We start from the raw sequence: 23,999 nt of genomic DNA on the forward strand, positions 1-23,999 counted from the left end.
ATGTATAAATAAATACCCTAACATACAGTATGGATAGATTTATGAATTTCCACATTCAGGTGCTCACATCAAGCACGCCCCCAGGATTTTCAGGGTCACATCCAGGGCGGACCCCCTTCACCCCCGCCAACACACACACATACACACACGGCCTCGGAAAAGAAGAGCTCCACAGTCCCTTTTTCAGAACTCCGGGTCTGGTGCCACCTGGACTTGCCTCCTCCCCGACCCGGTAACCACAGAAACCACCTTCGAACTCTTGTCTCGACCGCCAGCCTCTCGCAGGTCTGCGCTTGCGCGCGCGGTCCGAGCGTCCTTTCCCAGAAGCCCTTGGGGCCCGGCTGCGTTATTTGCTTCGCTTTCGGTCTTTCTGGCCTCTGGCTCAGATTTCAGCGAGGAAACTCTGCCGACGGCTCCTCCTCTTCCCAGTTCCTCTTTGCGCGCTGCGGGAGAGACTGGCACGCATCTGAAGAGGTCATCGTGGGTCGTTGCGGAAAAGACTACAGACGTAGCCTCAGGCCTGCTTCGCGCTGTGGATGGCGGTGAGAGTAGGATTGCGGAAGGCGCTCCAACCTGGAAAGCCCGGAGCTGGGGGTGGGGAAGTCCGCCCGCCACCGGGCCCGTGGGTGTTTGAGCAGCGAAGAGAGGACTCGGATGGGTGAGAAAGAACGGAAGGGTGTGGACTTGTGAGAGGCCGTGCGGCTTGTGAAGGGCTGCGGTGCGCCTCCTCCCTGACGGTGAGTGCAGTCGTGAGGCTGGGAGAAGTGCGTAGTCGTCCTTGTGTGACAGAGACTGACTGGGTGCCTGTGTTTTGTGTGAGAGTGGGTTGCAGTGTCTCTGTGGTGTCATGTGACATACAACTTTTGGCCTCTGCTGCTGCTGCGCTCATCTTAGCCATCTTTCGCTGCCACAGAGATATTGCTACAGTTGGGAAATCAGGTTTTGAACCCTACAGGACATCTTCCTGGAAGAAAGTACAGACCGGCTTTTAGGATGGGAATTTTATTTTATTTTTTAATTTTTAAAATTTTCATTAAATTTATTGGAATAACACTTGTTAATAACTATAAAGTTTCAGATGCACCGTTATATTAACAGCACATCATCTGCATATTGCGTTGGGAGTTTTTAGATCAATAGGCTCCCAAAAACTTATGGATAGAGAGACTCCAAGAACAGGATTCTTTCCCGGGGCTGTCCTCCCGGGAAGTTCTCTGCGGTTCAATATGTGTTTGAGACTGACAGCATTCCCTTAGCTCTGATAGCAGGAACCTGCTGTTTGCCACATTATTCTTACTTCGTTCTGGTTATATGTATGGGATCACAGCGGGTGTAGCCATGGACGCTGAAACAATAAATGCTCAACATGTGTTTATTCTAGATCATTCGCCCTTAAGATTGCTATAAATTAGAAGTAACAAAAATATGAAGTTAATTGCGATGCGTGCTTGCGCGTCTAAGTAGTAAGTGGAGAATTAGGTGGACGCTGAAGTTTTCCAAAACAGGAGTTCTGAACGAGGGGTCCTTTGTATTTATGAGCTTGCAGGGAACCACAAATTTGTTGTAACAGTGTAGAGCATTACTGCATATATTTGTAAAAATGTATTTTTCAAAGGTATACATAACCCAGAAAATTTTAGAAGTGGGCTTTTGATCTGCAATAAAAAATTGTTCTACCTTGGAATGATTTCGCACAGAATTCATAGTCAAGAAAATGGGAATGGCTTAGGAAAATCACACATCAATGAGATAGAATATTATGCGGCTAATAAAATTTCTGTTTATAATAATTAGTCATTATAAGAAAAAAAACTAATGTAATGTTAAGCAATTTTCATATTTTAGGTAATAGTTTCCAAGAAAATTTGAAAGCATATATGCAGTTCATTTTAAGAGTTTTATTAAAACTTTTTACAAGGGTTGTATCTAAAATAATAGTTTATTTGGTTATTCAGAGAAGAAAGGAAGGGGTTTAATCATATTTATTGAGAATTTTTGTGTACTCAAGACTTTTCTACCTATTTGCTATACATATTTTCATTAATTTGCAAAGGGAATTTTCCTTTCTGTTAGTGTTAGACTATAGTGAAACGTTTTTAATTATATCAGTGCAGTACAGCTACAGAATATTCAGGAACAGGTAAGTAGTATTTATTTCAATTACATTGATTTGTCATTGCAGGCTTAGTATTTCCAAATTTTTTAATGAGAAAAATATAGCCTACCCCAAACTGATGTCTATAAATATTTTTAATACTTTGAAATATCTTTGCATTTTATTTATGATGATGGAATTAATGCAGGATTGCTACAAAAAAAATATTTCCTAAGGAATTTATTAAGAAAGCAAGAACAACCATAATCTCTCTGCCTAGAGATGATCACTTTCATAATTCATTGTATACTTTTTCAATTTTTATTTCATCATATCTCTGTGGTTTTATTTTGGCAGAATAGAATTGGATAAATAAAAGAGACAGAATCCAACTCATAGTTTGAAAAAGAAATCTAATAATAGGTTTCTTTACATCTCTGCATGTAGGAAGATGAGGGAAGGGCCAGGGATCTACTTGTTTGAAAAGCCTTCCAAGTAGTTATACCTTTTAATTATTAGAAATGTTATTTAAAACTTAATTACCAGGGCACCATATTACTATTTAAGACTGCTTTTCAGAATTAATAATGCAGAGATTTAAGTTTATTTTCAGTAAAAATAGCACTAATCTCTGATTCCTATGTGCAATATTGTTTGTGCAAGTACAAACAATATTTCCAAACATAATTATTATACCAGAAAATATATATATATATATTTACATAAATCTTCATGTGGCGCAGAAGAATAATAGTCATTCTCCAGTTAATAGTCTCAATTTTATCATGCTTTTCTTTGAACAGGTTTATGATTTTGAATGGACTTTTTCTTGATCTCTGTAGCTGCTGGGGACTGAGGAAGAGAACATTTTCTCTTTTCATATCTGATAATCTCTCTTTTATATAATAGATTTATTAAGCAGAATTCTATGTTCTCAAATATAGGTCCCGAAATTTTAAAAAATAGAATAATAAAGAACAGTAAGCTGAAGAAGCACAAGTTTTAATATAAAAAAAACAACAAACACCAGAATTAACTGCCTTTTATAATAAAAGATAAGGGACATGGAAAGATTTTCATTTTAAATAATGGTAGATAATTTACATAAGTTATCATGATATACTTTTTAGTGTTTATATTGGACTACCTTGCTTAGTCTTCAAAATTGTCATATGGTGTAAGTGATTTTCTTATTCCTCCTTTTCTGTGAGGAAATAGGCATTGAGATATTATTAACTCTCACAGCCCAACGCTCAATATCACTTCCAGAAAGTCTGAAAACAGATCCTGTTTTCTTAATTTCAATGGTATACCATCTCCTAAATTATATATACCTTGTTAAGTCTGTCACTGAACAATTCTTTTAATATTGTTTTTCATCAATTATATAGTTTAATATCTTTCTTAATAATGGCTTAGTATGTCACAATATAGCAGACCATAGTATATTTAACCTGTTTTGCCTGCTGTGAGATTTTTATGTTTTTAATTTTGAACTATCAGTTAATCTCTGATGAACATCCTTTACATATATTTTGTGAACTGTTGTAGTTACTAAAAGTTTTCCAAAAGTGATATTTTATGGTAAAAAAAAAAAATCATATTTTTAATTATCTAAAATAGGCCAGACCTGGAAGCTGTAATATTTGGAGTAATATAGTCACTAAAAAGAAATAATTGCTTCTTTCAAAGTATTTACAATCTGTGAAAGAGGTTAAAATCTGAATAAATATCATTGTAAAGTAGTGTGTGGTAAAGGCCATTAGAGAGATTTAGGTGACCTGCCTTGTCTTTCACAGAAAGGAGACATCAATGTAACTATGACAGGTAGGATATGAACAAATTGTACTGAGCACATGGATTCTGTATGGCAGTAAATGGACTTTTTTTTACTATAACCTTTATGTCTTATAGATTTCATACTAGTGATTTTAGATACATAGCAAAATTAATAGATCATTCATCAACTATCTGGAGAATGTCATGAAAAACTGATAGGATTAGAAACAAAGTTCTTCTCTCAAAAGGATCTGAAATAAATATTGAGACTGTCATCAACTCCCAAAATATAAGACACAGAGACTATTCCCCCAATTTATTGTAGACAGAATTCCACCATATCTGAGAAGAAATGATACAGTGAGTTCAGGTATTGGAATCCAAAAGAAACAAAATGTAAGCCATTTATTAAGACAGTCTTAATTTAAAGTCTCAAATTTATTTTAAAAAGCGCATACACATTTCAAGTTACAATGTCAGTTCTTATAGTGATTATGACATAACTTTAAAATCAAGGTAAAGTATAAAGGAGGAAAGCTGATGTCAAATTTGATCTTGGCAGAAGTATATATTATATTTTCACTAGTCATATTTGATTTCATATATTGACTTAAAAAAACACTACACAGTGATTCATTACTTTTTTTAAGCAAAACATTTTTCAATTACAGTTGACATAATATTATATTAGTTTTAGGTATACAACATAGTGATTAGACATTTATATAACTTACAAAGTGATTACCCCAATAAATCTAGTATTCATCTGACACCATACACAGTTATTACAATATTGTTGACTATATTCCTTATGCTATACTTAAAACCCATGACTATTTTTGTAACTACCAAGTTGTACTTCTTAATCCCTTTACCTTTTTCACCTGTCCTCCCAACCCACCTCTCATCTGGAACCATCAAAATGGTCTCTGTGAGTTTGTTTCTATTTCATTTGTTCATTTATTTTGTCCTTTAGATTCCACAAATAAGTGAAATCATACGGCATTTTGTCTTTCTCTGTCTTGCTCCACTCAGTACAATACCCTCTAGGTCCATCCGTGTTGTTCCAGATGGCAAGATTTTGCCCTTTTATGGCTGAGTAACATTACATTGTATATATGTACCGCCTGTTTATTTTATCCATTCCTTCATTGATGGACGCCTAAGTTCCCTCCATGTCTTGACTGTTGGAAATAATGCTGCAGTGGACATATGGATACACTCGTCCTTTTGAAGTAGTATTTTGAGTTTCTTTGGATAAATACCTGGAAGTGGGATTACTGGATCCTTCTTTGTCTCTTGTTATAGCCTTCGTTTTTAGGTCTATTTTGTCTGCTATAAGTATTGCTACCCCAGCTTTTTTTCTATTTCCATTTTCATGAAGTATCTTTTTCTTTTAATTTACTTCGAATATGTGTGTGTCTTTTGATACGAAGTGAGTTTCTTGTTGGCAGCATACATAGGGTTTTGTTTTCTTATCCATTCAGCTACCCTATGTCTTTCGATTGGAACATTGAATCCATTTACACTGAAAGTAATTGTTGATAGATATGTAGTTATTGCCATGTTATTAATCCTGTTTTTTATCTTTTGCCTTAAGTCCTTTTAACATTTCTTGCAATACCGGTTTGGTGTTGATGAAGTCTTTAGCTTTTTCTTGTCCGGGAAGCTTCTTATCTGTCCTTTGATTCTAAATGATCATTTTGCTGGGTATAGTAACCTTGGTTGTAGGTCCTTGCTTTTCATCACTTTGAATATTTCATGTCATTCCCTTTTGGACTGGAAAGTTTCTGTTGAGAAATCTGATAATCCTGTTGTAGGTAATTAACAGATTATTTTTCTTGCTGTTTTTAAGATTCTCTCTTTAACTTCTGGCATTTCAATTATGATGTGTCTTGGTGGGCCTCATTGGGTTCATCTTTGTGCTTTCTGGGCTTGTATGTCTATTTCCTTCTCCAGGTTAGGGAAGTTTTCCATTATAATTTCTTGAGATGGATTTTCAATTCCTTGCTCACTCTCTTCTTTTGGTACCCATAAGATGCAAATGTTGATACGCTTGATGTCCCAGAGATCCCTTAAACTATCCTCATTTTTTTGGATTCTTTTTTCTTGTTGCTGTTCTGATTGGGTGTTTTCTGCTACATTATCTTCTAAATCACTGATTTGATTCTCTGCTTCATCTAATCTACTGCTGATTACCTCTAATGTATTCTTTATTTCAGTAGTCTTCCTTTCTGATTGGTTCTTTTTTAGGTTTCTGTCTCCATTTTTGTTTCCTCTTCATCTTATTGAGTATTCTCATGGCCAGTGTTTTGAAACTCTGCATCTGGTAGATTGCTTATCTGCATTTAGTTTAGTTTTTTTTTTCTGGAGCTTTAGTCTGTTCTGTCATTTGGGACATGTTTCTTTGTCTTCCCATTTTGATGCCTCCCTGTTTGTTCCTGTGTATTAGGTAGAGTTGCTATATCTCTGTGGTGTAATGGACTTATGTAGTAGGTGTCCTGTGGGGCCCAGTAGCACAGTCTCCCTGGTCACCTGAGCCAGGTGTTGGATGTGTTTCTTGTGTGGATTGTTGTCGGGGGCTGTTTTGACTAAGATGGCTGCCAGGCCGAAAATGGCTGCTCAGCAGGGCTTCCCGCCAAGGCCACGTAAGCCTCCTGGATGTATCTGCCTCGCTTCCTGCCAAAGGGACTTTTTGCGGATCTTTTCGCCCGGCCCCTTTGTGTTACACAGTATATCCTGAATGCCTCTGGCCAATCAGCCCCGCTAACGCAACATCACCCAATCACACCCTATATAAGCTTGCAGCGAGCCTTAATAAACGAGACTTGATCAGAAAGCCTGTCTTGTCTCCATTCTTTGCGTCGTCTAGTCTCCCTCCCCTCCCCGTTCTGTCTTAGGGTCCCTGTTGACTGTCCCGTGGGCTGGGACAGATTGTGTTTGCCCTCCTGTTGTAGTTGAGCCTTGGTTGCTGTTTACACAGGAGGAGGGATTGACCCTTGGACTGATTGGTTGTGAGGACTGGCTGTCACTACAGTGGAGGAGCTGTTGTGCAGGGGCTGACCCTATGAAGCAGGATTCACTTTAGCAGGGCCCTGGTGCCTGTCCAGTCTTCCCTATGGGCGTGTGGTGTGTGAGGCATCTGGGAGATATTCTGGCACAGTCTGAAGTTGGTCACTGGATGTGCTGGCCCTAGGGCCTCCTGAGAGGGACCCTGTGCAAGCCAAATTCAGCCACTGCCAATGCCCTGCTAGGGGGTCATCTGGCACGAGCAATAAAGTGATCTGCAGATGTCTTCCACTCTGGCTGGGCTTAGAGGTCCCTGGAGGAGGCTAATCTGTTAGCTGAGGCCTGTAATCTGCAGTTGGCCACTATTTCTGCTGGGTTTAGAGGTACCTCAAGAGGCCAAGCTTCAAACCGAAGCCAGCTGCTGGTGGTGGTGCCAGGCTTGGAGCTGCTCAGCAAGAGATACCGGGCATGCCAAGGCCAGATGCTCCTTGTTTGTGATTTGTGAACCTTTGAGAAATTTTAGGAAATTCTGCAGCTTGAGCCAAGTCAGGCTGTTCGTATGGATTAGTCACTGGGAATGGCTTAGATGGGCTTGTAAATTGGGTAGGGCGAGGTCTTAGGGAATCACCAGGATGTGGTGAATGGTGTTAGCCAGGTTGATTTAGACTCAGATATGGTGGCCGCCTGAATCTGTACTTTGGGAGCGGAGAGGGCTCTTCAAAGGAACAATAGATTCTGTCAGCACTTTTGTCTAGGAGAAAGCCCCGCCTCCAGACCCCGCACTGAAGCCAGACAGCTCAGTTCTTCCTCATGAGGTCCTGGTACCACCCCCCTCTCTCCAGCTGCAGCAGTGGAGCTCAGAGTGAGCGAGTTTATCAGCAGTAAATATGTGTGTGACCCCTTTAAGAGGAACACCTGCGATTCTAGCTGCTCTCTGTCTCACTCAGCCAAAATCTCCACTGGTTTTCATAGCTGGAAGTTCTGGGGACCTCTCTCCCCAGTACTGGAACCCTGAGCTGAGGACCTGGTAAGGGGCTGGGACCCCTCAATTCTCCAGGGTGACCTCTGCAGCCATGATGTCTCCTGATTTTTAAACACCATATGTGGGTGCGGGACTAGCCAGATCCAAGCCTGCGCTCCTACCAGTCTCGAGGTGGCTTCCTCTGTATATCCTTAGTTAAAGCACTTCTGTTCAGCAAGGCTTCCAGTGATTCTCAATGACCGTTGTTCTGTAGTTGTAGTTTTGATGTGGTCATGAGGGGAGGCAAGCACAGGTTTTACCTACTCTCCCATCTTGACTGGAAAAATTCAGTGGTTTCTTTCTAAAAATACCCCTTAAATTTCCAGACTTTCTCTATTTTCTGTTTTATGAGTGCCTGTTTGTCATTCTTTGTGTATTAATGTATTTTTGCATTTTACAAAAATATGTGGTTAACCTGATATTTCTATTGATGTTATATATTGAATATTTTCCATGTTATTAAATATTCTTTTCTATTTAACATTTAGCAATTACTTTATATTCTAGTGTAATGTTGGTTTGTCATGTATATGATTAGTAAACTTTGCTAGACACAGGATGCTGAATATTTCTTGTCTGTAATATTTTGATCAACTTCACCCAATCTCAAGGGCCTCAGAAATGGTTCTTGTTGGATGATTGGCTGGATTCTTTTTAGTCTTGAAGATGGGAGTGGGATGAGGAAGATCTGTTCAAAGCAAGACAGTGTTGCCTAATCTCAAGTCCATACCAGCCTCACCACAATGGCACATTGACCAGAAAATTTCTTGCTAAAGTACCTGAGTCTGGCTTCAATGCAGAAATGGTTCTGCAGCTGAGACTCCTGGAAATTCAGTGAGGAAATGGATTTTTCCAGAATTCTAATTTATCCAAATTGTGTGTGATATGAGGTGATTTGGAACTGGAATGGAAGAACATAATTATAACATTAACAAGTCTAGTGGGGAAACACTAAAGCACAACTAGACTCAAACTCTTTCTCTTCTCCCAGGTCTGGAGTTCCTGGACTCTGCTTTTCTGATGAGGAACCCAGGAGATTGATTGCTCTTGCAGATCTAAAACTATGGCCCATGTGAGTTCATGTTATCTCCTTGTTGAAATATATGTGTGTATTTTAGATTATGTAAGCATTTTCATTAATTTTTCTGAAGTTTCCTAAAAGAAAAGATACTCAGACCACCTTTTTCCCAGCTCTTATTCCAGTGAAATGTAATGCCAAATTACCTAGTGCTCTCTGTATGTGGCCCATTCTAAACTAACTGGTGTTTATGTAATTACTGACCAAATTAGTCAACATATTTTAAATTCCCATTCTTCTATTAAGTACAGTAATGAAGTAGTGAAGGAGTTAAGTTCTTTGCAGTAAAGATTTATGCTATGCAGGTCTTTGGTTTGGTGAGATGGAGACAGTGATTCTATTTAACTATTCAGGGTAACACTGAAATTTTCTGCAGACCTGAGGTTTCCAGATAGATAAGGTGAATCTCAATGAAAGGTGAAATTGAACGCTTTGTATGGACAAGTATATGATTAGAGCCTTTAAAAATGGTCATGGATTGGCAGGAAAGCCGTAAGACATAAATACTAAGGCTATTTTGTTGTAAGTAAGACATGTTAAGTTTGTATGACATCTATTTAATTGATCAGCCTTCTTCAGTATTCTATAACTCAATATATTATCTATTATTGCATAGTCAGTTACCTTGAAACATAGTAACTTAAAGCAGTAAACATTAATCTCACAGATTCAGTGGGTCAGAAATCTGGCTCCCCTGCTCTAGGTTTCTCACAAGGCTTTCGAGGTGTTGGTGAGGATTGTAAGTCATCTTAAAGCCCAACTTTGGGGGATCTGCATGCAAGCTCATTCAAGTGATTGTTGACAAAATCCATTTCTTCATGGCAGTTGGACTGAGAGTACCTCATTTTGTCAGTAGCTGTTGGCTGGAGACTGCTATTGGTTTGTTGTTTTGTGGGCCTCTCCATAGGGCAGCTCACAACATGGTAGTTGGCTTCATCAGAGTGAGCATGTGAGACAGCAAGAGAGGACAAACAATGTGGAAATCATAGTCTTTTATAACAGTGTTGAAAGTGACATTTCATTACTTGTATTATGTTCTCTTTATTAGAAACAGTTCACTCTCTCTATATTCAGCCCGTATTCAAGGGGGAGGGGATTACACGAGGACATAAATACCAGGAGATGGAGATCATTGGTAATCAGCTAAGTTACCTGCCACATTCAAAATGGGGAAAGTGTTCAGTGAGAAATGGTATATGGTAACAAAAATGAATATTATTATATGTAGTAGGTAAAAACAGAATCTTAGAATTGGGAAGACCTTCCAATTGTGCAACCTAACTGTATAATGATTAAATCTGATATATGTATAAAATATAATGTCATGTGCCAAAAATTGGATGTATTGAAACAAGTAAGGATGCTTATGGTGAAAAACATCCCATGATTAAAATTTTCTCTTCCCTTAAAAGAAAAATATTCTTCAATAACTTATATTTATTGAGAATTTATGAAGCAGATATTACTTGGACATTATTCCTGTATACACTTATTTAATTTAGTAGGGAAACATTATTATTTTGTCCATTTACAAAAGACTAAGATTTTTATAAATATTCCAGAGTATGGAAGATGTTTTATCCGTCAGCAGCCTTCTTCAAAAATATGTATACATTCTACTTCAGTCTCATATTGCTCTTTTTCCTGCATAAAAGTTCTTCATCTCCTCTGCTTCCACTTTTGAAAAGTTTTTTAAAAAATTTTCCCAGTAATTCATATATTTACTGTTTCAGAGATCAGTGACATTCAGAGATGTGGCTGTAGACTTCTCTCAGCAGGAATGGAAATATCTCAGCCCTCTGCAGAAGACTGTACAGGGATGTGATGATGGAGAACTATGGGAACTTGATTTCACTAGGTATTTTTATCAGCTTCAAATAATTTAGATTAACTTAAAATGTGGGTTATTTCCCACTGTGATTTCTAGAGCTACCTTTAAAGAAACTAGGTAAATTTGTTTTTCCTCTTCCCAAAAAAAGTGCTTTGAGCTTTGTTAGGTTAGGTTAGAAATTGCAATCCCATTAATCACCTTCATCTTACCTTTCCTTCAGTAACATTCACATCTCCCTCTGTTCCTTTATTTTTTCCCCCTCTCTTCTATAATGACCAGGCAACTAGATTAGAAATCTGTGGCATATATTGTATAATTACTGTGAAAGGATTCAAATTTTTCACTTACTTATGCTCTTCATTGTGTGCTGGCTGGAAAATCACTGCTTGGCTATCACCCATGGGAACATATCATTCTAATAATAAGCTTTCTGCTTCTGTACTCCTGCTTGCACAACAGACCTGTGGGTTGACAGTAAAAAGAAAGAAAATAGACTTTTGTGTTCAGGCAGAAAGAAGAATGGGTTTAGGGCTTAAAAACCCTGTACCTCTACATTTCGGGGCTGCTTAGTTTAGGGTCTGCATACCCCTGGCAGACCCAGCTGGCTGAATAAAGAGTGTGTTTCCTATAACTCACTGATTTTTGGTGGTCCGTGTGTCTTTCGGGGGCTGGCGGCTACAACATTTGGAGGCCCCAGCAAGATCTCGGGGAGTGGCCCTGAGATCTAAGACCGGATCGGTCTCCGAAGCGGTTACTATCCCTGTTACGGATTCAAAGGGGTGGCCACCCTGAAACGTTCCAGGGCCCTTGAATGCTGTGACGGAGTCAATACAATCATCAAGGACACAACTTTTAGGACACACTCTTTGTTCCTGGACCTTACAGGAATCTCCGAGGCCTCGACGTCTGGATAAAAGATACTTTTCTGTTTCTGTTGACCAGTCATCGGGGGGTCCATGGAGAAACTGGATGCAGTTGTATCTCCTGGACTGTGGCCAGGCCGTGGGATGCCGTCTCCTGTGTCCTGTTGTCAGGTTCTGTTTATTGTCTTTGGTCATGTCTAGGTTGTAGGTGGAGAACTTCTTTGGGTCCACCTACACCCCAGTAATTGTTCTCATCTGAGTGTCTGTTTTGTTTTCTGTTTTGTATTTTCCGTGCAAGCGATGGGGGAAAGCCTGAGTTCACAGAAGACACCCTTAGGGTGTCTTCTGCGACATTCCAAAGAAGGGTTTGTAGAGGGACCTGACTATGGCATAACATTTTCTCCAGGCAGGCTAAGGACATTGTGTGAAGTTGAGGAGCCCCCGGAGGGTTCCTTTGACAGGGGTTTAGTGAGGAATGTTTGGAAGATTGTCACGGGAGACCTGGGACATCCCAATCAGTTTCCCTACATCGACCAATGGTTAAACCTTGTTCAGAAACCCTCTCCTTGGCTCCGCTGGTGTGTCCTTTCTCTAGGGGTGTGAGCCTCAGTTGTGGGCACCCCAAAACATGCAGCAACTGAATCTCCAAGACAGCCCAGTCCCTCAGTCCTCCAATCTCCACTGGAGGACAGTGACCTTCCCCCACCCTATAATCCAGGACAACAGAGGCCCAGTAGCACTACCTCACCTCCTCAGATGTGGGCAGGTAACCCCTATGGGCCTCCTGCTCCCGCTCCAGGCGAGACACTAACCAATACCACCACCCCAGCCATCCTCCCCTTGCAAAAGCACCACCCCAGGGGCAGCACACTGACAGGCCCTTTACGGTTTACGTGCCTTTCTCGACTAGTGACCTGTACAACTGGAAGGCACAGAGTCCACCTTTCTCTGAGAAACCCCAGGCATTAATGAGACTCTTAGAGAGTGTCTTTCAGACTCACTGCCCCACTTGGGACAATCGTCAACAGCTTTTCCCTCTTCACCGCGGAAGAACGTGGACACATTCAGGCGGAAGCACAAAAGATAGCTGTGGGAGGGAGGAGAGTTGAGGAAGCATGGGAACAGATTGAGAAGGAATTTCCCTCCACCCGCCCAGACGGGGGACACAATTCTCAGGCAGGGAGAACGACATTAGATCAGTACCACCAGAATCTAGATAGGGGAATTAGGATGGCTGCTTGTCAGCCAACTAACCTTTCTAAGGTAACTGAAGTTATACAGGGACCTCAGGAATCCCCCGGAGTGTTTCTTGAATGACTACAGGAGGCGTACCAGGTATATAACCCCATTGATCCTGAGGCCCCTGAGAACCAGCAGGCAATTAATGTAGCCTTTGGTACTCAGGCAGCCGGATATCAGGCAGCCCCTGATATCTGGCATAAATTGCAAAAATTAGAAGGTTTTGCAGGGATGAACTTATCCAACTTGTCGAGATAACCCAGAAGGTGTTCAACAACAGGGAGGCACCGGATGACCCCAAACATATGGCTAAAATAATGGTAGCTGCCATGCAGGAGGAGAGATCAGAGAAGAATAGGCCACGACAAGGGAGGTCAGAAAAAGGCCCACGTAAATGTTGCATATCCCTAGGGGAAAATCAGTGTGCCTACTGCAAGAAAGAAGGCCATTGGAAGAATGAATGTCCTGAGAAAAATGCAAAAGACCAGGGAAATGTCAAGACTAAAGTCCTCGTCACTGAGGAAGAGGACTGATAAGGCCAGGGCTCCTACACAATAAGCCCCCAGGAGCCCAGGGTAACTTTAAAAATTGGGGGCGAAACTGTTAACTTCCTGGTGGACATAGGGGCTACCCACTCAGTGTTACTCGACCCTGGGGGACCAATCTCCAAATGAAAGACCACTGTTCAAGGGACCAAGGGCAAAACACAAGAATACCCATGCACCACTGAAAGAACTATAGATCTGGGGCAAGGGATAGTGACCCAGTCTTTCCTCGTTATTCCAGAATATCCAGCCCCACTTTTTGGTAGAGACCTACTCCAAAAGCTAAGGGCTAGTATCACATTCGGAGATAGTACACCTCAGATGTCCATGTCTGCCCCGTCATCTATCTTGGTTACCTGTCCTCTATCTGAAGAGTACCTCCTCTACGAGAAGGAAGAAAATGTAGACCCATCCACGGAGCCCTTCCTAGACAGACTCCTGATAGAATATCCAAGGGTATGGACTGAAAACAATGCCCCAGGGTTGGCTAGGCACCTAGCCCTGGTAGTGGTGAGTTTAACGACTTCCGCGACCCTGGTCCGGGTTAAGCAATACCCGATTGCCCGAGATGCCAAAATTGGTAAAGGAAGTAAATTCAGTGGCTGCGGGAAGCGAGGATACTCGTGCCGTGCCAATCGCTGTGGACAGAATCGCTGTGGACACTCCCTTGCTCTTAGTTCAGAAGCCTGGTACTCAGGATTACAGGCCAGTACAAGACTTAAGAGAAGTGAATAAGAGGGTTGAAACCATCCACCTGACTGTACCCAACCCATACACTCTCTTAAGCTTGCTACCTCCCAAGAGAACTGTTTATGCTGTGTTAGATTTAAAAGATGTTTTCTTCAGCTTTCCTGTAGCCCCCAGCAGCCAGCCTATCTTTGCCTTTAAGTGGACAGACCCAGAGTGGGGATTCTTGGGCCAACTAACCTGGATGCGTTTACCACAAGGATTCAAAAATTCTACCCTATTCGATGAGGCCCTAAGTGCAGATCTCCATCCCTTCCATCAACACAATCTCAACTGTACATTACTTTAGTATGTTGATGATTTACTATTAGCAGCTGAAACCGAGGAGGTCTGTCTTGTGGCAACCAGGGACTTACATGGCACCCTAGAAGCATACGGGTACCGGGTCTGGGCTAAGAAAGCCCAGCTGTGCACCCAGTTGGTGGCCTACCTTGGGTATACCCTCGAAGGTGGAAAATGGACTCTCTCCTGGCAGAGGATTGAAGCCATTCTCCAGATTCCGGTGCCCACCACCAAGAGACAGGTAAGAGAATTCCTTGAGGCGGTGGGCTATTGCAGACTTTGGATTCCTGGGTTCACAGAGATCACAAAGCCCCTGTACTCAGCTACAAGAGGAAATCAGCCCCTCAGTTGGACAGAGACAGAACAGAAAGGCTTTGACCTTCTCGCAGGCACTCATATCAGCTCCAGCCCTTGATCTTCTAGACATCACCAAGGGATTTCATCTTTTTGTGAGTGAGACCAAGGGAATCGCCAAAGGGGTCCTAACCCAAATTCTAGGCCCATGGTGCCAACCAGTAGCCTTTCTATCAAAGAGACTTGATTCGGTGGCCTCCAGATGGCCACCCTGCCTACGAGCCATAGCATCGGCGGTCTCCTAGTTGAAAAAGCTGACAAACTCACCCTTGGGCAGAGTCTTGACATTACTGCCCCTCACGCGGTAGAGGCCCTTATCCGCAGCAGCCCAAAATGATGGATGACTAACTCCAGAATCACTCTATACCAGGCTCTCCTCCTCGACCAGCCAAGGACCAACTTCTCCAAAGCTACTGTCATCAACTCAGCCATTTTGTTGCCAGACCCAGACCCCAAGACCCCAGTTCATGACTGCATAGATTTCAGTGATGCCATGTATTCTTCACAGCCAGACCTCAAAGATGCCCCTCTGCCTGAGGCCGATGAAGTTCTATTCATGGATGGGAGCAGCTTCATGCAGGAAGGAAGGAGGTGCACTGGGGCAGCGGTCATAACTCTTAACTGGCACCATGTGGTCACAGGCTCTTCCCCATGGGACTTCTGCTCAAATGGCTGAACTCATCGCCCTCACTGAGGCACTAAGATGGGGATAGGCTAAGGCAGTCAAATATACACAGACAGCCGATACGCCTTTGCCACTGCACACGTACACGGAGCCATCTACAAGGAAAGAGGGCTTTTGACTTCAGCTGGGAAGGACATCAAGAACAAGGAGGAGATCTTAGCCTTACTTGAAGCCATATGGATACCTAAGGCTCTGGCTATTGTTCATTGTAAAGGGCATCAAAAAGGGAATATTCCTAAGGCTGAGGGAAACATATGAGCCGATGCAGAGGCAAGAACAGTGGCCACAAGGCCAGTGGGACCCCCACCACATCTACTGACTGTTGTCCCTTACCCAGAACTGCCTCCGTTTCTGACTTATACGGCGGAAGAGAAGATATATTTTCATGGCAAGGGATCCACTAGGAACCTTCAGGGTGGTGGACGACCCCAGATGGAAAAATCGGGCTCTCATGAGCCCTTGGAAGGACTCTCCTCCACCAGCTACATCAGACCACACACCTAGGGCGAACTAAGTTGCCCCAAGCTTTAAACTCCTACTTTCACTTTTTAGAAGGGAGAAGAACTGCAGAGGAGATTGCCTAACGATGCCTGGCTTGTGCCCAAGTTAATCCAAAGAAGGGGAAGATAGAAGAACCTAGGCATAGGGAAAGAGGAACTTATCCGGGGGACCATTGGGAAGTTGATTTCACTGAGGTAACCCCGAGTGTGGGGGTGGGATGCTACAAATATTTACTTACTTTTATAGACACCTTTTCAGGATGGGTAGAGGCCTTCCCCACCAGGAAAAAAACTGCCTTAGTAGTTACTAAGAAACTACTACAAGAAATCCTCCCTTGATTTGGTCTCCCCAGAACTTTAGGGTCAGATAATAGGCCAGCCTTTGTAGCAAAGGTGCTATAGCAACTGGCTAGCTACCTAAATTTGTGATGTAAACTCCACTGTGCCTACCAGCCCTGAAGTTCGGGCCAAGTAGAGCAAATGAATCAGACCCTCAAAGAGACATTAGTCAAGTTAGGATTAGCAACTAGTGGGAGCTCAGTAGGACTTCCCTTTGCTGTTCTCTGAGCCAGGTATACTCCGTATGTTAATGGATTCACCCCATTTGAAATTTTCTTTGGGAAACTCCCACCTTTAGTATCCAGAATAGAAGATGAGAAAAAGGCAGAACTACATAACCATGTCTTACTTAAGTCTTTACAGGCCCTTCAAAATGTGCAGAAGGAGATTTGGTCCCAGGTTCGTGCTGCCCACTCAGCTCTAGGGAAGGGACTTCCCCAGCAGTTTCAGCCTGGGGACTCTGTGTGAATCCAGAAGTTCACTTCCAAAGGGCTAGGACTGACCTGACGACGCCCACTGCAGTTAAAGCAGACGGCATCCCATCATGGATTCATCACTCCCACGTGAAGGCAGCACAAAAATGGACAGCTCCGAAAGATAGGCCCTTAAGACTAAGACTCAAGCATACATAAGTCTAACCCTCTGTTTCTTCCTTTTTTCCTCTTTAGCCCAGGCATACAGAAACATAACATCAGCCTAGAGTATGGGAGCTTATAGTAACCAAGACTGGTGAAGTCATTACCCAGATATCACCAGCCACAGTACTCCAGAGATCTGAGTAGATTTGTGCTGGCTTGCCAGAGATCCCCTCACCATTGCAACAGCTGGACACTCCTTGGATAGGGATCCTTCCTAGGCGGAGGAGCATACTTAGGCTATGAGGGGGGACCCGGCTGTGGCATATTATCAGCTGAGAAAAGCCCCTTAGGGATAGGACTCTATATTTGTTCTCAAGGGCATTACCCAGGGATATCTAGCTGGATGAGTAATATGGGACTTGGGTGTGAGGGTCAAGGCCAATTTTCTTGTGCTAACTGGCTGGGGTTGTGAGACTATCTCCACTATAGATAATTATAAAAAACAGAATGATGATCATATTAGATTAAAAGAGGACCAAGACCCTCCACATGCTCTCTTGGGTCTTGCAATCCTATCATAATCACCATCAAAACTGATAGCCGTGGGAGACAACACTATTGGCTCACAGGACAAATGTGGGGTATCGGATTATATAAAACCAGGTATGATTCAGTATTATATTTTACTATTCAAGTTAAGGACCCACCCAGGAAAGCTAACTCTACAGGACCCAACAAACCATTTCTAGTTAACAGGACTACCCTCAAAGTCTTAGATCTAAGAGAACTTCTGTTTCCGGAGCAGCTCCAACTCCAGCCCTAGCCCCTCCAGGTGGAAGCCTAACAGCTGTTAAACCCCAGGAATTCGACCAGTCACAACCAGAACCAGAAGGAGCATTAATAACTATGTTAACGACAATACACAAGGTCTTAACTAAGACCACCCTAGACATAGGACAAAATTGCTGGTTGTGCCTAAACTCAAATCTCCCTTTTTATGTCGGGGTAGGAACTCCCCTAAACCTAACTGAGTTCAGCAGCACACAAAGCTTTGAATGGGAAATTCCTCGACTCACTTTAGGAGACATATAAGAAAAAGGAACCTGCCTAATTTCAAAGAACTATTCCAAGCCATTGGCACAGTCACCTTTGTTGGATAACTAATCATACTATCAAAGTCTCTACCTCAGGGGGTAAATACTATAAGGCTCCAAATAATACTTGGCTAGCATGTGATAGCAGGCTCACTCACTGTGCTGCAGCTGTGCTTTTCAACTCAGGTGAGACTAATATTTGTATCCTAGTCTTTGTACTGCCCCAAGTGTCCCTTTACAATGGGCTGGAAGGCAGACTCCACTTCTTCCATCAGGATAGGCTACAGAAATGGGCTCTACCAGTCTTAATACCTCTTCTTGTAGGACTCAGAATAGCAGGCTCTGCAGCTGTAGGTACTACTGCTCTTATCCAGGGAGAAAATGAATTACATGGAATTGGAATACAGATAGATAAGGATATCAAGACCTTAAAAGACACCATCAGCAGGCTAGAACTTCAAGTAGATTCACTAGCAAAAGTAGTCCTCCAAAATAGAAGAGGTTTAGATTTATTGTTATTAGAACAAGATGGATTATGTATGGCTCTAGGTGAAACCTGTTGCTTCTATGCCAATAACTCTAGTAATTAGAGCGTACAACTAGTACAGGGAAATTTAGATGCCAGGAAAAAACAAAGACTAAAATAACTGGTTTCATAGCATGTTCAATTGGTCACCATGGCTAATAACTCTTCTATTTGCTGTAGCTGAAACTTTAATCCTCCTCCTCCTCTTGTTAACTTTTGGCCTATGTTTCCTCAATTTCTTGTTTTCATATACAAGGAAGAGAATTCTATTAAACTTTTAGTATTACAAAATAGAAGCTATGAGCAAATTCTGCATGAACAATCAAGGATTTGATTTTCTGCTAAAGTCAGTGTGGAATGTGCTGGCTGGAAAATTACTGCTTTGCTATCACTCTTGGAAACATAGGCTATCACCCATGGGAACATAGGCTATCACCCATGGGAACATAACATTCTAACAATAAGCTTTCTTTTTCTGTACCCCCATTTGCTCAACCAACCTGTGGGTTGACAGTTAGTAAAAAGAAAGAAAATAGACTTTGTGTTCAGACAGAATGAAGAATGGGTTTAGGTCTTAAAAACCCTGTACCTCTACATTTCAGGGCTGCTTAATTTAGGGTCTGCATACCCCAGCAGACCCAGCTGGCTGAATTAAGAGTGTGTTTCCTATAACACAGATTTCTGGTGGTCCATGTGTCTATGAGGGGCTGACGGCTACAATAATTGCTATAATACTCCATTTTATTATCCGATCCAATTTTAGAGATACGAGCTTTACAGAGGGTCCAGAATTGCTCTCATTATCAAAAAAGCCTCTACACTTATATAGTGGTGTATTGGATAATTGGAATTCACTTAAAATGCTACCAAAAACAACCTATTTTCTTAATCAGAGTTCATCTGATTTGTGGTTGAAAGTTGTCCATGAAAATTACATTCAAAACGGAATGAATATCTTATGGCTATTTTGTCTTCTCTAGTTAACATAAAAATGAAATGATAATCTTAATATGTAACATTATGATTACTCTGTAGTAATTATTCTAAGCACATTATGTGATTTAACCAGTAAAAATAACTGAGAGGATTAATTGATTTAATTCCTCTTTTACAAGTGAGATTACTGAGGTATAGTGGGTTTAAGTGAATTGCCCAAGGTCAGACCCAACTGGAAGATGGCAGAGGCAGGAATTGATTCCAGAGTCTTCAACCACATTATGCTTGCTCTCTAGACTTAGAGGACATATGAGTTTAAATTTTAAATAAACAGCAAAACAAAAAAAATTACCTAATCCCTTGTTTATTTTTCTCCTCTAAAATATTCAATATCATTATGACCTTTTGATTATTGTAATTTTAATATTGACTAGTTGCAACTTATTTCTTTATTCTGTGGCCTTTTTTTTCCTTTGTAAGCAGGCCATTCCATTTCTAAACCAGATGTAATTACCTTATTGGAGCAAAGGAAAGAACCCTGGATGGTTGTAAGGGAAGCAACAAGAAGGTGATATACAGGTAAGTAAGAGCAATCAGGCAGGAGAAGTCATCTGTGTAATTGATGGCTCAGGTGGTAAACACACTTGGTAAACACACCCTTGAAACATTAGAAAGCTCCCTTCTGAGTGAAGAAAAGGCTTATGATGTGGAGAGGAAATATCTCAGGATGAGATATCCACTGAACTTCCTCTTAACCTCATTAACTTTACCATATTATTTTTCTCATATTTTCCTCTCAGTTTGGAGTTACACATGCTCCTTCTTCTGCAGTGTAGCCACTTATATTATGGACCTAGATTCTTTCTACATCTTCTTTTTTCAATGTGGTTTCATTGTCTAAGAATACATTCATTTATGGCAAGTATGTCTAAGAATACATTCATTTATGGCAAGTATTTGGATACTATTGAGTCTAACACTGTGCTTGGCACAGTCAATCCAGTAATACCGAATATGGTAGATATCTTTCTATAGAAATGGACATTATACATATTAAGGAAGAGGTAAATATGAAAACAAATAGGTAAATATTAAATAGTGAAATATATTATGAAGTACAGTAACTAGAAACAAAGTAAATTTAGGTAAGGTATTGTGGTCAGGAACCCTTCTCTGAGGAGGTAACATTTGTGCAGAGACATGAAGCAAGGGCTCAGGATTTTTGAGTATATGAGCAAGACCATTCCAAGGAGTGTGAACTACACGTGCAGAGCCCTCAAGGAGGAATGAGGTTTGAGTGACGGGTAGCATGTAGATTAGAGTTAGTGATTGGTGACTAATAGGACATGAAGCTAGTGTGCCTGGAAGATCAGATCCAATAAGAATTTGTGGTTGATTATAAAATCGAATTGTTTTCTAAGAGTAATCAGGATTCCTGATCTGATTTAGGTTTTTAAGAAAGATTTTCACCTTTGCATTAATTATAATACTTGTACAGAAGCCTAGATAAAATGACTATAGATTGATTTCTCATTTTCATATCCTTTAAAAATTCTTCTCAATCTGTCTTAATGTTAACATTTATCTGTGGGGATTACTCTCATATATCTAAGTTGGTATTCTTTCATTTATTTGAAATTTACTTGTGAATCCGTTACCTAATTCTGAGGGATTTTTTTTTTTTTTGGTTTATTTTTTGTTTCTTAGGTGAGACAACCATTGCTTGACCTCACAGATTGCAAGGACCTTGTCAGCTTACAATCCCTTATTTTTATTTTTTATTTATTTTTTACACCTACAGCATCTGGTCTTCTTAGGTGATCTCCCATCCAAGTACTAACCAGGCCCAACCCTGCTTAGCTTCCGAGATCGGATGGGATTGGGTTTGTTCAGGGCGGCATGGCCATAGACAATTACGAGTTTTTCTAATTCTTGTTTGTGATTGCTCATATCGCGAAGTATTTTCTTCCTTTTTAGCATTTCCTTTAATAGTATGGTATAGTTTTTCTCTGTTTTCAAGGCATTTGTTTAAGATGTATTTATATTGTTTTAATAACTATCATTAACTTTAGTCATGTGATTTCTTATATGGAATTTGCTTTTGGGCCTTGTCATATGTGAGATTAGGTTTCCTCAATTTTGAGAAAGTTGTTAAGGTTCTGGATACTTTGTCTAAATTTTTTTTTTAAGCATTCAAATTATGGCATAGGGAAGGGGTGGAGCTATTCAAGAACATAGTTTTTTATACTATTGTAGTTAAGTTGGTATTAACCTGATTGAGATTATTACAGATTGAGATGTTAATTGTAATTCTCAAGAAAACCATTTAAAAATAACTAAAAAATTACGTAGTGAAAGAAACAGTAAGGGAAATCAAATGGTGCCTGAGAATATATCTGTTTAACACAAAAGAAGGCAACAACTAAGAAATTGGGTGGGGGGAGGGGCTAAGACATGTAGAAAATAAGTAACAAATTTTTAGGTGTAAATTCTTTCAGTGATTACATTAAATGTGAACTGAGTACATATTCCCCCATTTAAAAGATGAATATTGGCAGTATGGATTAAAAATAAAAAACGTGCTCCAATTGTAGGAAACACATTTGTAAGACACAAATAACTTAAAATACAGGGTGGAAGAAGATACAAGTATGCAAAGTAACCAAAAGAAAGCTGGAGTGGTTCTACTAATTTTAGAAAAATGACTTATGGCAAAAAGTGTTAAGACAGAGGGATATTTTGTAAAAAATAAAAGGGCCAATCCATCAGTACGATATAACACTAATAACTATATATCACTTAACAACAGATCCCTAAAATATATGAAAGCAAAGTCAACAAAATGAAGGAAAAAATAGAATGTTCAACTATAGTTGAATCTCACTTTCAATAATAGATAGGACAACTAGACTAAACTATGAAGGAATTTGAAGACTTTAACAAAATTATGAAGTAGCCCTAACAGTTCAATGGAATACTCTGTCTAAAAACAACAGGATATACATTCTTAAGTACATGGGGAACATTTTTCAGGATAGAACATATATTAGGCAATAAAACAAGTTTGGGTTCTGACCAAAATAGAATGAAATGAAAATAGCAAGGATATTTGGTAAATTTAACAATAGGTGGCAGTTAAACAATACACCCTTAAATAATTAATTGGAGTCAAAGTATGATGACAAATGAAAATAAAAAATATTTGATGGAAGAAAACAAAATATATCAGAGTTTATAGGATGCAATTAAAGCAGTGCTAAGAGGAAAATGTATAGCTGTAAGACACCTATATTAAACAAGAAATTTTAAATCAATGACCTAAACTTTTAAGAATAAAGAAAAAGAAAAGCAGGAATTTGGAGAAATATGGCTGAGTAAGAGATATCCTCAGATCTCTCCCTTGAAACAACAATAAGCTGAACATCTAAAATGCAACAGAAAACACCCAAACTGCATGCCAGCATGTCCACACATAAGAACTACCACAGGTCAGAACACCAGGTATCAGGCAGTGGACTGAGAGAAACAAGCTGCCTTTCACAGTCTGAGCTCCCTGTAGGAGGATGGGGAGGGGAGAAGGTGTGCCTGAATAGCCTTGCCTGGGAGAGCTGTAGGTGGCAATGCCCAGGTTTCAGGACAGAAAGCAGAGAAGTGGGGACAGCAGAAAACAGCAGTTAACTTTTACCAGCCAAGTTGTAAAACAGGCTGAGCCACAAACCCCAATCCACAGCCCAGAGGGCCCCTACCTCCATATCCTACAAGACTGAACAGCACATAGCCCCAGGGGAATCTGAGCAAATGCTACCGAAACTGTCGCTAACCTGACAGGGACTGAATATGAGGTTAGCAAGCATTATTAAACATCTATAAGAAAAACAAAGTCATCGTTAAGACTATATCAGCAGGGATACAAGAGGCCTAGATGCCACCTACGGGAAACCAAAGGAAAAATGCCTCCTTTGCAACAGACTAAAGAGAGACCCATATATAATAAATCTTTCTGGAAAAAAAGCAGTACACTTCCATTAATGCCCATGCAGAGAAATAGTCCATTAAACACCATGAACAACCAAGGTGATAAGGCAGCTCAGAATGAGAAAAATCTTCAGAAAATAAGCTTACAGACATAGAAATATGTGACAGTGACAGAATTCAGGATGGTACTTCTGAAAAACTCTGACTTCTGAAACAATTTATATCAGCAGTTTTAGGAATGGGAAAAACAGCTAGATGAGCAGAGCAAGGAGATTGAAACCCTCAAAAAGAACCAAATAGAACTTCTGGAGATGAACAACACACAGCAAGAGTTGAAAAATGAAATAGCAAGCATGGGAAATAGAGTCGACCTAATGGAGGAAAGGATCAGTGATATCGAAAACAGAAATTTTAAATAAATCAGAAGAAGAGAGAAACCGAAGAATGAAAAATAAAGAGAAATTCAAGAACTACCTGATATTATCAGGAGAGAAAACAAGAATAATGGACATTCTCGAAGTGA

At 40.6% G+C, this 23,999-nt stretch overlaps 1 long non-coding RNA gene and 1 pseudogene across 2 annotated transcripts; one reads left to right on the top strand and one right to left on the bottom strand.

The window, feature by feature from the left end:
• Positions 1-335: 335 nt before the first annotated feature.
• Positions 336-11,284, top strand: LOC118611368. 2 transcript variants are annotated; one of them, XR_004954272.1, is made up of 3 exons: positions 336-737; positions 8,896-8,976; positions 10,031-11,284. It is a non-coding gene; the product is annotated as an uncharacterized LOC118611368 (long non-coding RNA). The 2 variants fall into 2 exon arrangements; XR_004954273.1 differs by having other exon boundaries at positions 336-542.
• Positions 11,285-21,293: 10,009 nt separating this feature from the next.
• Positions 21,294-21,412, bottom strand: LOC118611499 (annotated as a pseudogene).
• Between the last annotated feature and the right edge of the window lie 2,587 nt (positions 21,413-23,999).

Source organism: Rousettus aegyptiacus, unplaced genomic scaffold (assembly GCF_014176215.1).
Source record: "Rousettus aegyptiacus isolate mRouAeg1 unplaced genomic scaffold, mRouAeg1.p scaffold_m13_p_14, whole genome shotgun sequence".
In the NCBI taxonomy this organism is placed as follows: Eukaryota; Metazoa; Chordata; class Mammalia; order Chiroptera; family Pteropodidae; genus Rousettus; species Rousettus aegyptiacus.